We start from the raw sequence: 17,640 nt of genomic DNA, 5'->3' as shown, positions 1-17,640 counted from the left end.
TTGAAAAGAAAACTTGCATATTAGACTACTGGAGAAAACATACAAGAAAAGAACTTAGGGTCTTTCTTTGGGGTGGGGAGGGGAGTGGGCTATAGGAGAAGCAACAGGTGTGCTGAAAAAAGCTGGAGCCATTCATGGAGACAGTTATGTATGTTGTCATTCATTCAGACATTTACTGAACATCTGCTGTGGGCAAGGTAAGCACTGGCTTGCCCAAACAAGACAGGTCCAATCTCCGCACCATTCCCTATGGCACTCCTTGCAAACATTCAATCATTCCAATTCTACTTCTTCTTTTTTAGTTTATTTATTTATTTTGAGAGGGAGAGAGAGAGAGAGAGAGAGAGAAAGAAAGAGAGACAGACAGAGAGACAGAGAGAAATCAAAAGTGAGTGGTGGAGGGGCAGAGAGAGGAAAGAGAGAGAATCCCAAGCAGGCTCCCCACGGTCAGCACAGAGCCCAACGCGGGGCTCAATCCCGCGTACTTGAGATCATGACCTGAACCAAAATCAAGAGTCGGCCGCTTAACCAACTGAGCCACCCAGACACCCCTCTACCTTCTTTTTAAAAAATAATTTGAGTAAGCCCTATGCTCAAAATGGACCTCAAATTCATGATCCCAAGATCAAGAGTCACATGCTCTATCAACTGAGCCAGCCAGGTGCTCCTAATTCTACTTTCTTTTTTTTGTTTGTTTGTTTTGTTTTGAAATTTGTCCTTCTATTTTATTTTATTATTTAATTTATTTTTTAAAATTACATCCAAGTTATTTAGCATATAGTAAGTACAACAATGATTTCAGGAGTAAATTCCTTAGTGCCCCTTAACCATTTAGTTCATCCCCCCTCCCACAACTCCTCTAGTAACCCTCTGCTTGTTCTCCATATTTAAGAGTCTCTTATGTTTTGTCTCCCTCCCTGTTTTTATATTATTTTTGCTTCCCTTCCCTTATGTTCATCTGTCTTGTATCTTAAAGTCCTCATATGAGTGAAGTCATATGATATTTGTCTTTCTCTGACTGACTAATTTCTCTTAGCATAATGCCCTCTAGTTCCATCCACATAGTTGCAAATGGCAAGATTTCATTCTTTTTGATTGCTGAGTAATGCTCCATTGTATGTATATACCACATCTTTATCCATTCATCCATCTATGGACATTTGGGCTCTTTCCATACTTTGACTATTGTTGATAGTGCTGCTATAAACATGGGGGTGCTTGTGCCCCTTCAAAACAGCATACCTATATCCCTTGGGTAAATACCTAGTATTGCAATTCCTGTGTCATAGGGTAGTTCTATTTTTAATTTTTTGAGAAACCTCCATACTGTTTTCCAGAGTGGCTGCACCAGCTTGTATTCCCACCAGCAATGCAAAAGAGATCCTCTTTCTCTGCATCCTCGCCAACATCTGTTGTTGCCTGAGTTGTTAATGTGAGCCATTCTGACAAGCATGAGGTGGTATCTCATTGTGGTTTTGATTTGTCTTTCCCTGATGAGGAGTGATGTTGAGCATTTTTTCATGTGTTGGTTGGACATCTGATGTCTTCCTTGGAAAATTGTCTATTCATGTCTTTTGCCCATTTCTTCACTGGATTATTTGTTTTTCGGATGTTGAGTTTGATAAGATCTTTATAGATTTTGAATAGTAACCCTTTATCTGATATGTGTGTGCAAATATCTCCTCTCTTTCCATCAGTTGCCTTTTAGTTTTGCTGATTGTTTCCTTCACTGTGCAGAAGATTTTATTTTGATGAGGTCCCAATAGTTTATTTTAATTCAACTTGCTTGGTTGTTGCCATTCCTGTAAGCTGATTGTTCTATTATTTTTCAACCATTTAATTTAAATTGACCTACTTTTCAAAATATAAATACCAGCCTGAATCTTATCCATGAAACCACAGATTTGAAGTGCTGGATATATTTTCTCCAGTATATATTAGAATACATACATAATCATAGACCCATGCCTGTGTGAGTTAACACTGTCTAAAGTTGTATTGTGTACTATCAGTGACACATAGACCACGTGTTGGAAAATGCTACTGGATAGGCTGAAGTATCAATAAGGAGTAATTTTGGCATCCAGTAATGGAAAATTCCAAATAACTGGCTTAAACAAGATAGAAAATTATTTTTATCTAACATAAAAGAAGTCTGGAGATAGACAATCCAAAGTCTGGTGTGACTGCTCCAGGGTTATTAGATAACCAGTCTCCTATCCTAGCATATGTTTCCATTCTCAAAGTCATCTCATGGCCCAAGATAGCTGCTGCAGCATTACCCATCACATCTGTATTCTGGGAGGCAGCAGGAAAGGAAGGGAGAGCAAAAGGCCCCCTTTTGTCCTGGCCCCCTTAAGTCAGTGCTCTTTGAGGAACTTTTCAACAAATTTCCTCAATGATTTCTTTTACATAATTTTGGCTGGAACTTTGTCAGCTAGCTATACCACAAGTTTTAAGAAGGCTATTTTGGGGTGCCTGGGTGGCTCGGTCAGTTAAGCGTCTGGCTTCGGCTCAGGTCATGATCTCACGGTCCGTGAGTTCGAGCCCCGCGTCGGGCTCTGTGCTGACCGCTCAGAGCCTGGAGCCTGTTTCAGATTCTGTGTCTCCCTCTCTCTCTGCCCCTCCCCTGTTCATGCTCTGTCTCTCTCTGTCTCAAAAATAAATAAACGTTTAAAAAAAAAAAGAAGGCTATTTTGTTCCGTGCATGAGAATCACGATCTAGGTACCTCTTGAGTCCTAAGCCACCCTACTTGGCCTCCAATGCTTGTTTGAACTTCTGTCCTGGTTCTAGCCTGGACTTCTAGCTATGCTCATCAGAACTAAGGCTTGGCCCTGAGCTCTAGATCAGGTAAGTAGTGGTGGCATAACAGTATTGCTTTGTTTTCATCTGGCTCTTTCTTCTAAAATGGGATCCTACTTCAGAAACTCAATTCATTGACTTACATGTACTTCCTTGACCTAAAATCGTGACTCTACTTGATACTGAGAATGAGTGCTATCCAGAAACCCCTTCCAACTTACCTACAGTCCAACCCCAGACTAGAGCTTTCAGACATTTCTGTCCAGATCATATTACAGTTGGCACTGCCCCCTTCCCTGCCCTTAGCATGGAGTGAATTCTATTCAGCTTGTTCTGGCTGGCCTTTCTGTTGTGGCATGGACAAATGAGAACAAAAAGTAGGGGACCTCAGGACTGAAGAGGTACCTAGAATTTGATTCTCACTCATAAAGCAAAACTGCTCCCGTCTTGCCCTTGAGCTTGCTGAGTGGCCAAGGCCTTGCTGTTCAAATAGATCTAGACCACATCTGTCTCCCCTATGTGGCCTCCAGGAGTTCTGAGTCTCTTGGGCCATGCTGTGTAAATATATCTAGACCACATCTGTCTGCCCTACATGGCCTCCAGGAGTTCCGAGTCTCTTCTTCTTCCACTGTTGCTCTTGGATATTGTCCTTCAAGGCCTTTTTGCCTCTTCTACTGGCTCATATTGTTCCATGTTGAAAAAGAAAATACAGAGAATTATCTGACTCTGTCTGCTTCCAGTTCAGTCTTCACTGGTTTCTATTCCTGTAAAATGGAGAATCTTCAATAGGTGTACTCACCTCCTAGAGTGAGCTTTTTCTATAATGTCTTGTGCAAAAATCCCTCAGCAACAATATGTAACACTGTTGTACAGTAAATAGATGTTGGTTAATGCTTAGCCTTTTATTTAATGAGTGACATTATAAGGGAAACAGCATAATTGCCAAGCTTATGTATTATTCTCCTATCATGTTCTCTTTTGCATCTCAATACCCAGCACTCCAAGAGCATCCAATAAATGTTTACTAAAAGAATAAATGAATGAATGAATGAATGAATGAATGATAATATTTGTTCTCATTTGTTCAAGTCCTCAGGTCATGATGTCATGACTGCATATTACCATTCAACAGAAGGTACCTTCTAAAGTGGAGTTTTAAGATCTAGCACATGGGTCAGAAAACTTTCTATAAAGGGCCAGATAGTAAATATTTCAGACTCTGAGGGCCAGATGGTCCCTGTTGTAACTGCTCAAGCTGTTATTGAAGCCTGAAAGAGGCCAAAGACAGTATACAAACAAGTGAACATGGCTGTATTCCAACAAGACTTTTCACATTGTCACAAAACACTATTCTGTTATTCTCCTTTTGATTTATTTAACCATTTAAAAATGTATAACCTATCCTTAGTTCCCTGACTGTCTAAAAACAGGTGGCACACCACATTTGGCCACAAGCCATAATTTGCCAACCCCAGATCTAGAATATAGTTGTCAGTCTTCAGTGTTCATAAGAACTACCAGGATCCTTTTTAAAATATAGATTTCCAAACTCTTCAGTCCTAGGAATCCATTGCGGTGGGAATGGGAAGAGGCACAGAAATCTGCCTTCTTAGAAAGCAAGTGATTTTGGTACAAGAAATGGATAATACTATAAGAAAACCAACCATTATAATTAAAGCAGGTAAAGCAGCCCAAACAAATGGACCCCCAAGTTTTAGTGGCTTATATACAACAGAAGTTTGTTACATTGAGTTCTGGGTAGCTTTCAACTCATGGGTGACTCTCCTCCACACACATAGTCGGGACCCAGGTTCTCATGAGTTCCAATGTCACCTTGGAAGTTGACATCTGTAAGCACGCAGGAACGTAAGCATTAGGAGAAAAACATGGAAAGTTAATACGGTCCAGGCTTGGAAGAGATATACGTCATTACCACTACATCCCACCGGAGAGAAATTGGTGGCTGGTCTTACCCAGCTAGAAAGAGGGTAGGAGAGGTGGTCTAGCTGGGTTCTCGGGAAAAATGGAGGAACTAGCTAGTGATCCTACTGCCCTGAGCTAAAGGAAATGGCTAATTGCTGAGGGTCTGCCTATGCAAATGGAAGCCTGGCAAACTGTTGAAGGAGGCAACAGAAGACATAGGTTCTAGACTCAGCTCTACTATTCCCAAGTCATGGGAACTTGGGCCTCTGCTTCCTAAAGTGAAAAATAAGAATAACCACTCCCACCTTCCCTCCCTCACTAAATTGTGACACTCACTGTAGACCCCATGCACATGTGAGGACTAAGGAGTTCAGCCCTGATTGTGGGGTCTGGCAAGGGAGTCTTCCTGAGAAAGCTGGGGATCAGGTGCTTCAGTCCTCGCTAGAGAGTGGTTCTCCAAGTGGGGTCCCCAGATTAGCAGCAGTAGCCTCACCGGGGAACTTGTTTGAAATGCCAATTCTCAGGCCTCACCCAAAACCAACTCAATAGAAACCCAGGGGGTGGGCCCTGAAATCTGTGTTTTGACAAGCCCACCCAGTGATCCTGATGCACACTCAGGTTTGAGAATCCCTATCCCTAACCCCCCAAGCTGATCCCTATAGGCAGATAAAGGAAGGAAGGCTCTCCCTCCTCCTCCAAGAGGCTGGGCCCCCTGGAGACTCCTTGCTCTGTGACAGTCATCATGCAGCCACAGCAATTAGCAACAGAGACACCCACTCACCATCCCCTTGGAGCCCTGAGCTGCATCAAACCTTTTGATTGCAGTGGCTGAAGAATAGCTCATTTGCCAAAGACCTAATTACATAATGAGGCCTTCATGCCTGTGGAGCTTCTTCCAAATTGTGCAGCCAGAGGCTGACTCTGAGAGCAACTGGTTGGAGGCCTTAGCTGAATACTAAGACATGAGGTTAACACACTCTGTGGCCAAAAGTGCTGTTCGCAGAGGTGGCCTTTCTAGCTTCCCCTTCCACCCCAACTGAGCAGCAGGCTAAACCTAATTATTGTGGGGAATCCGCCAGTGGGCCTAGGAATGCAAGCTGTGGCCACATCATTGTGGATGTGCTGGTGCTTCTAGCTCTAGCGTCTGCCCGGCAGGGCTGCCTTTCTTCATCCTTGGCCTCAGCCTCCAGAGGTGGCACAGGGGTGGGAAAGACCTGAGCCATAGGTCTCAAACCTGGCCCAGCTGCTGAACAGCTGGGCAAACCTCCTTGAACTTCTGAATTTTCCTGAGTCTTCTATGAAAAATGGAATGATGATCCATACATAGGACTGTCCTGGAAACTCACTAAAAATGAGTTTCTTAAAGTGCCTGGCCCAGCACCTCCTGTTACCAGGGCAATCTTTGCACTCCTGCCATGGTGAATGAGTGAATGATGTGGAATTTTCTCAACGTCTTCAGATGCTTTTTCCCTGTCTCAGATACTCCCCCACTCCTGGCTGATTCCTACTCCTCTGTCAAGTCTCAGCTTAGGAAACACTTTCTCCAGGCAGTCTTCCCTGATCACTACCTCCCCCCCACCCAGGTCTCTGTTAATTTCCCCTCCTTTGGGATCCCATTGCCTCCTGATCTTTCCTGGCCCAGCACTGATTGTACTGTCCAATTCCCTCTACACTCTAAGCACACAGAGAACTCATCTGCCTCCTTCACAACTGTAGCCCCAGGTCTGGCAAACAGTGGGTATGCGGTAAATGTTGAATGAATAAATGAATAGTAGTTGTGCAGTAAATGTCGAATGAATGAGTCAATCTTACCAGGGCTCAGGCGGCGATCGGGATAAACTCAATCCAATTCAGCCAATGTTTACGAAACTTGTACTATTTGTCAAGAGCTGTTATGGCGGCAGAGGAAACCAAGATGGAACGCAATCCCTACATTCAAATAATTTATAATCTCAAAATCTGTGAGTATAAGGAGTGTAAAGCACATCCTAGGAGGAAGAAGCCTGGTCCTTTAAACGACCCATCCCCCAACGCTGTTCCCACGGCCAATAGCAAATCCTGCCCCAGAATCTCTTGGGACAGCCTGCATTGGAGCCCTAGGCACCAGCCCATGCTATGTCCTGCTCGCAGGAGCTTTGACTCCAGACTGTTCCTCCAGTTCTGCTTCTCAACTTTGTGTGCATGGGCTTTAGTGCTTTTATTTTATCTGCCACCAGCTGAAATTCTGGATATACCCACACTCACCCAGACTCACACGGACACATATACAACGTCCTTCTTGCTCCCAGCCAAGGTGAATAAGATGCAGACCCTTCTCTCGGTCTGCTATGGGCAACACATGCACACCAGTGCTCATGCCCCAAGTGTCTGCTCTGCTGAACGCTGAGCTAGGTGCATGTGTGTGGGGAAGAGTAGGGAGAGGGGACAGTGGTGCATAAAAAGACATGGCCTCTTCCCCCAAATAATTATGCCAGGAGGTTGACAGGCTGGCAAACACAGAGTGTGTAATCAAGGGAGCTGACATGTGGGGAGAGTGAGAGGCTTGAGCAGAGATCAGAGGGATGGGGAGGGGGTCACCAGGCTCACCATGGAAAGCTGAAGAGGAGAATGTTCCCTGCAGAGAAACAGCCTGGCCTAGCCCTCAAGTGGGAAAGGATCCAGAGCACTTGGAAGGGGCAGCAGAGAACATGGGGGACGACACTGGGTACGGGGATGGAGGGGCAGAGGGGTATGACAGACCCTAGTGAGGGTTTGGGCCTTTATCCCAAGAGCAATGGGAAGTCATGGAAGATTTTAAGCAGGAGGTGACTTGGTCAGGTTTGCACACTGGCTGCAGTGGCCACAAGAGCAGTTGGAGGCTCTTGCCGTGGTTCAGGCGAGAGATGGGTGGTTGCCACGAGAGAATTGCTGTGGGGATGGAGAGATGGGGATGAATGAATTTTAAGATGCCCATGGACCATCACTGGGAGAGTGTTAACAGACCCATAGTACACAGGATAACTACCACTTGATGGAGACCCTGTACGTGGCCAGAGTGTCCCAAAAAGCAAGTAATTACCAGATGAATTAAATTTACCTCATCACTCTATTCCAAGGCCCAAAGTGTTAGGAAATTAAAAAGTGGATCAAAGGCCTATGGAAGTCCTAAGGAGGGGGGTGAGGGGTGAGTCCTGGCTTGAGAATAAGAAAAAGGAAGAAGTGACATCATGTTGGGCCTCCAAGGACAGATGAGAAGAGGGTGGAGGTCGGAGGGCAGGAGGTCCTACAGTGGTGGTGGGCATGCTCCGGCCATGATTATGGAAGAGTGAATGGTGTGGAGACTTAAGTGCCTTCACGGAAGGCTAACTAACAGTGGGCAGATCCAGAGTGGTAAGTGTCTTAAATGGCAAAATAAGGAGGTTGTCATGAGAAGGTAAAGGACCATGGACAGAGTAGGAAAGAGAGTGAGGAAAGAGACTCCAACAGCTGGAAGAAAAAATGCAGGTGCAGAGGGATGAGAGCCCCCCTCCAGTGAGTGTGAGTTGTTACGGAGCACTGATGTGTACCTTGAACTAAAAGCACCTGGGGAAGTACCTTGAAGCCAGAGGGGGAGGCAGGCAGGAATAACTCATGGAGGACACTGTAAGATTTCCTCCAGTCTTGGAAGGTTCTCCTGGAAACAGTTGGGAGGAGATTGGAGAAGAGGAAAGAACTCAGGGGCAAGATTCTGTCACGGGGTGCTGAGCAGTGGAGTTAGACAGTAACTGAACGAAAGACCAATGGGGCCAGAAGGGTCTTATGAGATCATCTTCTCTGGATCTTTCCATCTTAGGGAAGTGGGGAGAATTGCCTTAATCACCCAAGACCTCACTGCTAGTGAGGAGGAAGCAGGAAAAGCTGGCTGCCATGGGAAGAAGAGATTAGGGAGGAGAGCTCTGGAAGGGTCCAGGTGAGCAGTCATAGACCATGTTGGGCAGCTGCCAAGGCATCTCACACTCCAGTTCAGTGTGTGTTGGACAGACTTCGATGGAGGGGCTGATTAGACATTTCCCAAGACCTATTGTTCCTGAAGAGAAGAAGAACACTAATAACTGAGACAGAAAACCTAGAAGAAAGAAGGGGTTGCAGGAAAGACTGCGTGTTGGTGCTGGGTGTGCCAGGTTTGATCTTTGCGTGCCTGCAAGATGTCCTTATGGCGGTAAAGTTGGAGATTGGGATGGATACAGATAATGACTGCGGAGCCATCCCTGGGGGATGGGGCTGCAATGGGAACTGCTAGAGCAGAGGGGCTCACACAGGGAGATAGGATAAGTAACAAGATGAAAGCTAGAGGGGAGGACTATATAGGAGATTGAGGACGAGGCATCACAAAGGCAATGCAGAAGGAAGATGGCATTAAGGACCAACTGCCAGCAAACTTGCTCCTGGTCACACAGTCATTCGTGAACAGGACCAGACCCCAGTTCTCTGACTCCTCACTCGTCATCTCTCCCGGCACGCCACCCCCAGAGTCCCCTCCACCCTGCTTTGAGTGCAAGGATAAAGGAATCCTCCAGAAAAGCTCTAAAATGCCCAAGGATTGTAAATGCAGGGCGCCAGCCCTCCCGAGACTTTGATTTCCCATGGAAATTTTCTCCGCGAAATAAAGTTGTATTATGAATGCTTTTTGACAGGCTCCACAATCAAACATTTTGCAATCATGGGAACAGCTTGGAAACAGGGGGAACATGAGCCTTCAGCACATACGACAGAGCTGCTAGGAGGTGGGGATTTGCTCAGAGGGAAGATCCCACCTGAGAGTAAGCTCAGGACCTTGGAGATGAGGGACCATGTAACAGGGGCAAGATTGATCAGGAGAGGTTGAAAGACTTGTGCAGAAAGATCTCCACCTGGGGGCTAATGTTTTCTGAATGGTTTAGTATGGCAGCCTGAGAGGAGATGGTGTGTTGAAGGGGAGAGTTCCAGGCAGGCTTTGACCTCCTTGCTCTTACGTCTGCAGTGGGGTAGGTCATGCTGTCCAAACGCCTGGTCAGTCTCCAATAGCCAGTGGGCCATTGAAAGTATGGAGGGCGTGCAGGCACAGAAGAGAGCAGAGGAAGGGGGCTAACTGTAATTGAGCATTGCATGCCAGCTCTATAATAGGGAGGGGATCTTGGTATTTGTTTCATTTTCCTGACACAGATACTGAGGCTTAAAGAACTTCAGTACTTTGTCAAGTCATGCAGTTAGTAAGTAATGGGACCAAGATTTGAATCTAGGGCTTTCTGACGCCCAAGTCTATGCTGTTTTCAGCACTACAGGGGAAGTGGAAAGTCCTTATACTAGGAATGAGGGAGATCCAGAGAGTTCGAAGACATGCCCGCCCGCGCCCCCCCCCCCCCCCATATTATGATGAAATCTCATGTGGTTGGGCATTCTTTTGCAGAGAGAAGCTGTAACATCATCAGATTCTTAGTGTCTCCAGATTCGTGGGAGGCTAGGAGTTGCCAAAGTCCTGAGATGTGGAGAGAAGTTAGGATTATGTTCTTTAGCTGGCTCAGCATAGGTGCTTATCACAGTCCCAGCCTGCATGAGCCTAGGGCTGGGCAGCAGGACAGATACCCGCAACACTTATCTGAGATGGCATGTTACTAGGAATTCAGTGTATGTCTTGGATGAAGCACGAGGTGCTGAGGGCGATGAAGAAGAACAGGCAGAACCCAAGAAGACTCAGTAGAGAAAGTGAGTCTTTCACCTAGACTTTGAGAAATGAACGGGACGTGTGCAAACTTTCCATTACTTGGAACACTGGCATTCCACAAGCCCAGTGGAGGGTTTTCGCCACTAAAATAGAGTAATAGAAGTTTCCATTCCCAGAACACGTTAGCTTAATGGGTAAAATTTTTTCTATATCGAGAGCTTTTTTTTTTCATAAACTATTCTTAAACTTTGGGCGCCTGCTACTATTTGCCTGCGAGTGAGTGCTGTGGGTGACGCAGAGAATAAACAAGTGGAAGTAAATGCTAATGGGAAACCAGGAATGTGTTTTCTTCAAAATATTTTATGTGTGATTATTCCTTTTTTGAGTGGCAGAGAGCTGCGTACGTATAATACAGCCATATTTCCTGCTAGAAAAATCGTTCCAGGTCTGAATGATAGAATTAAATATGTCAATATTTCAGGGCATTTCACAAAGAAAAACTAAGACTTTCAGGAGCTCCATCGTCTAAACCACTTTGAAAGTCAGCAGGAGACACTGGGGCGGGGAGCCGTTCATTCCACATGCTGGAAGCAGAGTGCTGGGTGCAGAGGAAATTCTATGACCTGAAATAGCTGACTCCCAGGCCAGTGCTCCCCAATTCCTTTCCATCAGAAATCACACACTGATGCGCCGTAAGCAGGGTGCAATGCATGCTTTGTTTGGCCCTCCAGTGTTTTACAGAATGTTTTATTATTTGCCAATAATTGTAAATGGGATGATTTTACATAAAAATCCAGATTTCTGGCTTTTCTTTAAAAATCAGAAGAGGAAACAACAGTGAGCCTTCATTCTCGTGTGACAACACGTCCAGGTGAGAAGCAGCTGCCGCCTTCAGTCGACCACAGTCCTCACTACCCAAAGTGTGGTCCCTGGACCAGCAGTTAGAGCATCCCCAGGGAGCTCGTCAGAGACGCAGAACCTTGGGCCTCATCCCACCCCAGACCTATCCAATCAGAATCCTTGTGCTTTGTTTGCGTATCAAAGTTTGAGAAGCACTGAAGTGGCTCCTCCCAGTGGTGGCCCAGCCAGACTCTGTTGTTTACCTCAATGGTCTGGCCTGAGGACACATGATATCCTGCTCTAGATGGAGTTCACTCTTACACAAGGTACTTCCTCAATCCCACCCCCTTGACCCCCACCATGAAGCCTTAAGATAGAAGAATCCAGGGGCGCCTGGGTGGCTCAGCCTGTTGAGTGTCCGACTTCGGCTCAGGTCATGACCTCGTGGTTCATGATTCAAGCCCTGCATCAGGCTCTGTGCTGACAACTCAGAACCTGGAGCCTCTTTGGGATTCTGTGTCTCCCTCCCCCCACTCGCACTCTGTCTCTCTCTCAAAAGTAAATAAACATTAAAAAAAATCAAAGAAGAGTCCAATGTGAACCCGTCTTCTCCAGAGAGACCATCCCACTGCTCCTCCAGGGACCACACCCCCTTCAGCGCCATCCCCACTAAAAGCCCCAGACTCCTTGGTGTCCCTCACTAGGGCACTGCATCTTCTCACTGCTGTGCGCATCTGCTGATCTCACCGAACTTCCTAGCCCCACCCGCGACCCTTGTGCTGCACCCTCCATAGCTCGCAATCTATGGGCAGAAGACACCTCGACAGCTACAACCCTTCTCTGAATATTTCCTTCACCTTCTGGTCCATTTCAGCCCCTTCGCCTTCATTTCTATCTGTACTCAAGGGCTGAAAGATCTCCTCCCCCTCCCTCCCAAGTGCTACCTCCTAACCATGTATATTCTGAACTTAAACACGCGTGCACACATGCGAACACATGCACCCTTGCACACATACGTGCACAGCTCCTTGGAGGTCAGGGCAGCCATTACCACCAGCTGACCTTCCCTGTTGCCCCTACCTCAGTGAGACACACTCTCTGTCTCTCTGTATCCTCTCTAACAACGTATCACTTCAGAATCCACATGGATGGTCCGCCCTTGCTGCTTAGCTACGGAGCTCCACGTTCACAATCTTGACCCTATTATTGCCAAAGGCTGCGTCACCTTTGAGAAATCTTGACTTTAAGTATCCCCCTCTGATGACAGCTTCTTATCCTACTGGCTCACTCCTGCCAGTGCTCAGACTTTCCCAATTCTGTGACCTCATCGAGGCTCCTACATGACGACCTCCATCCCCTCTCTTGACCTTTCTTTGATTGCATGCTTTGTCGTTATAATCACTCTCTACCAAACACTTTTAATTCCCTCGCCACCTCTGCCTCTTCTTACTGCACGGGGCAAGCCCTGAGCGTGATTAAATCTGACTCTCCACTTGCTGCAGGGTACCGGAGGAAAACGCACGTTCGTGGGACAATGGGTCCTGCTTTAAATTCACGGCCAGAAATCTCAAACTGGCATTCAGTGTTGCCTGGCAATCCTGTTACGCTCTCCGAGTGAGTTCACTTGCCCATTCTTCAAAATGACTATTCACACCTCCTAGCCTCCACTCAAAACTCCTACATCCTTCCCCCCAAAATACACACAGCAGCCACAGTCCTTATCTCATGGCTTGCATGCGATTAGATGCGTGTAGGTACGCACGCTCTCAGATTTCCATACTGAAGGGATGTCCTCTGCACTCTTCTCCATCACCCCTCTTGTTTCTAGGGCTGAAGTGTCTGTGCCCCTTTCAAATGCCACCTCTCCTCCTATGGCCCCAGGAGCCATTATCTCTCCTTTCCAAAGAGCCTGCCCCTGCAATTCAGTCCCACCCCCTTGCACTGTTCCTTTCTCCCTTTCTCTGGCATCATTTCCCTCAATGTGTAAACTGGTTCCCAAATCTACCTGCAGCACACAGGCCACCATTTTAACTCTTTGGCTACCACTCCACCTCTCTACTCCCCTTCACAGCGAAACTTTATTTAAAAAAAAAAAAAAAAAAAAAGGGTGTCCAGAGCTGTCCACGCTTCTGTCTCTTATCCTAGTCATGTGGGCAACCCAACACAGCACGGACCCTACCCAAGCCACAGCCACGGCCACTGGTTGTCCCATAGTCTGTCACTTATCTATTCTCACACTGTGGAAGTCAACACCATCCATCCCTCCTTCTCTCCTGGAGCCTCTTCTTCTCTTGGCTTTGGTGACAGCTCACTTTCAGGTTTTACTCCTACCTTACAGGCCCCTCCATCTTGCTCCCCTTTGCCAGTTCCTCTTTCTTTGCTGAAACTCTAAATATTGGAGTGCCCCAGGGCTCTGTCTGGGGTCTCTTTCCCTTCTTTATCTACATTCCTTTTCCTTGGTAATCTGTATGTAAATAATTCCTAGATCTATAGTTTCAGTTTTAATCACTTCTCAGAGCTCGAGTTGCAAATATCCAATGGCTAACAGGCACCCGAAGCTTAGCATGGCCAGAGCTAAACCCTTGATTCCCAAACACTGCTTGCTGTCCCCACTGCTCAAGCACATGTGCACACATGTCCACTAAACAAATGCATGCAGACACAGAGAAAATCCCAGACTGTCCCCTTCCCTTGATTCTTTCCCATCTCAGAAAACGTCACCACGGTTCACCCTATCACAAGCCAGAAATCTTGGAGGCACCTGTATCCCTCTCTTCGACTCACTGCCTTCTCCCCCTGGCAATCAATCAACAAAGGCTATTGATTCTACTTCCAAAATCCACTGAGAAATGTACATGCATATCTCCATGTTTCTACCTCTGCTGCCAACATTTTCCTCTAAGCCACCACTGTTTTTCATCACATTATGGGAATAACCTCCTATCTGGTCTCTGGCTTCCATTCTTGGTCCCTAAAATCCATTCCCATTGAAGGAGCCAGAGAGATCTTTTTTAAAGAAATATATCAGATCATGTCATTCCCCTGTTTAAACCCATCTATTGCACTTGGAACAAGATCCAAATTATTTCCCCAGAGATTATAACACCTTACATGATTCAGCTTTCACTTTCCTCTCCAACATTACTACGTCATCCTCCTCCCCACCTCCTCTGCTACTTGAATATGCCAATCTCCTGTTCACCTCAGGGCCTCTGCACCAGCTCCTCTTTCTGGTAAGAATTCCCTCTCCCCCTGGTCCGACCACCCAATTTAAAGTAGTCACCCAATCGCTCATGACCATGACTCTGTTGTAAATCTCTGCTCCGTATGTTCCATTCCTATTTTTCTTATTCATTAATTTGTTGACTATCTCTCCTCATTAGATCATAATATATGTGAGAACAGGGCATCTTGCCTTAATCACTGTTATGTTCTCAGTGCCTAGTATGGTACCTAGCACAGAATAAGAACTCAATAAATACTTGTTGAAGGAAGGCATGAAAAAATGTTACCAAGAAACAAAAATTGCTAGTCTTCAAGATTACAGGATAATATTTAGCCTTCTCCAGAAAACAGATTATTTTTAAGAGTCTGAGCACCTTACTGCATTTGAATGCAAATGGACACTTACTAATTACAAATGAGACTTATCTATACACCACAGCCTCTCTGGCAAGACCTCTATCTGGAAACACTTTGGCAGTTAGAAGTTCTGGTGGCTTATAAATTGGAAAGTTTTTTTTTTAACCTTTTTTTGTTTTGCTTTAAAAACCTTCTTTTTATTTGCTAATTCGAGCTCAGCTCTCAGCTCCCCCCAAAAACAAGGTTTTGCTATACATATAGTGGCCTGACTCCCCCAACTAAGAATGTACATTCATTCATTCATTTGTTCATTCATTCATTCAAGTGTATGTTGGCACCCATCATGCAGGTACCAAGAATACAGAGCTGAGTCTCATCTCTGTCCTCAAAGGATTCCCAATCTACTCACCAAACAGACATAAATAAATACATTTCTGGAATAGAAGATAAATGACATAAGAAATGTGTGAACAGGGGTAAGTGGGAGGAGAGACCCCAGAGAGATCTACCATAGTCAAGGAAGCCCTGTGACTCCTGCTTAAACATACTTTCTTATTTAACCTTTACCCCAAACAGTGAAACAGGGATTTTTATCCCCAGTTTACAAGGAAATCAAGGCCCAAAGAGATTAAACTATTGGCTCAAGGTCACAAAGGGGCAAGTGTCCAGATTAGGCCAGATCAGAATTCTTATTCAGTTGTTCTGATCAGGCATTGTTCCCACTGGCAGCTACCTCCACACTTGTGTCCTGGGAACTTATTATCTGCTCCAGACCTTCCTGGTGCCACCTGCCTGCCAGATAACAGTGACTGTCTGCTGCTGGCCTGTATGTGTCTGGTGGTATTGCAGAATAGTCCTCACTGTCCAGCAATGGACATTCCTGCCACTGACCCCTTGATATCCAGCCCTGCTTTTGTCTCCACTCTGCTCCATCTGTCTCAGGGGCCTTCCTGTCTCATGGGGAAGTTGGACATCTAAGTCGATTTTGACACCATGATGTGCTAAGTGCTAGCAGGAGAGATGAGCAAGGTCCCATGGGAGGACAGAGACTGGAGCACAAAAATCAGCCTGGAGGAATCAGGGAAGGATTCACAGAGAAAGTGATGGCTAATGCACGTCTTAAAGAATGATCATCTGCAAAACAGAAAGGGGTAAAGGACAGTCAGGTATGGGAGGGAAAATGTGGATGAAGGAGCTCCATAGGGATTCCATATGGATCCATCCATGACTTTTCCATGGAGAAGAGATCCAATGCATTTTGGGTGAGCACATCTGGGGATGGTGGAGCTGATGGTGATGAAGGGTAGAGTGAGGAGCTGAGTTAACTCAAGAACTAGGCAGCGCTGAGCCTGTGGGCTGTGGGTGGAGGCATCACAGAATTTTGACACTGAAGGATGCAGAGGAAGAAAATATGGCTAAGGCTGAATGTCTCTCATGTACAGAAGGCTTTGTGATACTGACAGCCACATCAACCCACCAGTCAAAAGGTGGCTTGAGTCCATGCAAGTGTATGGCACAGAAGGAAGGCAAAGATGAGACAGACACTTTTCTGTGCCAAGGGAGCTTTCAGTCTGGCTGGAGATAAGAGATTTGGACACATGCAAAAACCAGTAATATAATGAAGCAAGTCGATGACAAGTGTCAAGGATGTGGCTTGAACCATAGGCAGCTAGCGCGTGGAGGAGACGAAACGTCCAGAGAAGTGGAACAAATTCTTAGAAGAGCCTGTGGAATCTGTTAAGAATCACAGAGCTACACTGGAGAGGATTGAGGAGTGTAGAATCGGGGTTCAATGTGTGGTTGAAGAACAATGGGCTTGTTATGGAAAGCTTCCTAGAGGAGAAGCCCACCAATTGTCAGCCTAGTCTAGCCCTGAACGTGTTAGCAGGCCCACCTGGCTCTAGGCCATTTGGGCAGGCCCCGTATGAGACCCTGGCCCATCTGGAATGTTCACAGTCTTGTGTCTTACCTACCTTGCCCTCTTACCTGCCCCAACTTGGATTGCTGACTCCTGGTCCCTGGCCGGTCTCAGTTTCCCTCCTATTCCTCAGTCCAGCTGCTTGAAGCCACATCTAGACAAGACCTCAACTCACCTATTAGGCTACAGTTTGCATATGTCCCTTGGGTATGTGAACTTCTGGTCCCTCTGAGTAGCATCTCGAGCCTACCCAACCTCAATCCAGAACCCTGTCTTGCCCAGCCTACCCAGATCTGTCCTGGTCTCCAAGAAGGAGAAGGTGGCATGGCATCATGGGTATAAGCCATAGAGGCAGACTCAGTCTGGAATTAATGAGTAGGAGCAGGAGGGGAGCTGTGAAGAGGGTATGGGTTTTCCCCAAAGGTTTGTCATCCTCAGATACACAAAAATGATGGGATGGGACTGAATCAGGGAAAATCACCTCCCTGCCCTGCAAGCCCCCAAACCAGAGCTGTGGTTTTTCTGGGTAGGAAGGCCGAGTTGAGAGTTACTGATCACTTACAGTTCTCATGTGGATTTAAACAGTCAATGGACAGTATTGTGGTCATCCGACTCTCCCAGGAGTGGCCAGGCTCCAGGTAAGGGCAGCAAGCAAGCAGAGGGACCCTGACAATGTCAGACAACACAATCATACACATAAACCCACATACATACATATGAACATATACAGACACCAAGAACTGCACAAGAACCACACACAAAACACAAGCACACACACAGACTTGCACAAAGGTACCCATAAACACACACACACACACACACACACACACACCCCTCCACAAAAAACCAGTTTGCAATTTAAATCCCTAGCACCAGAGTCAGGATTTCACAGGTGGCCCCTTCCACTTTGCAAAC

General features: G+C 46.2%; 1 protein-coding gene across 1 annotated transcript in view; it reads left to right on the top strand.

Annotated features, from left to right (window-relative positions):
- The window catches only part of ASIC2 (acid sensing ion channel subunit 2), a 1,013,600-nt gene that overhangs the window by 676,988 nt on the left and 318,972 nt on the right, over positions 1-17,640 (top strand). The window lies entirely within an intron of this gene.

Source organism: Puma concolor, chromosome E1, assembly GCF_028749965.1.
Source record: "Puma concolor isolate L17-30 chromosome E1, mPumCon1.1.hap2, whole genome shotgun sequence".
NCBI classification, from domain to species: domain Eukaryota; kingdom Metazoa; phylum Chordata; class Mammalia; order Carnivora; family Felidae; genus Puma; species Puma concolor.
This window is presented reverse-complemented; position numbering and strand designations above follow the sequence as displayed.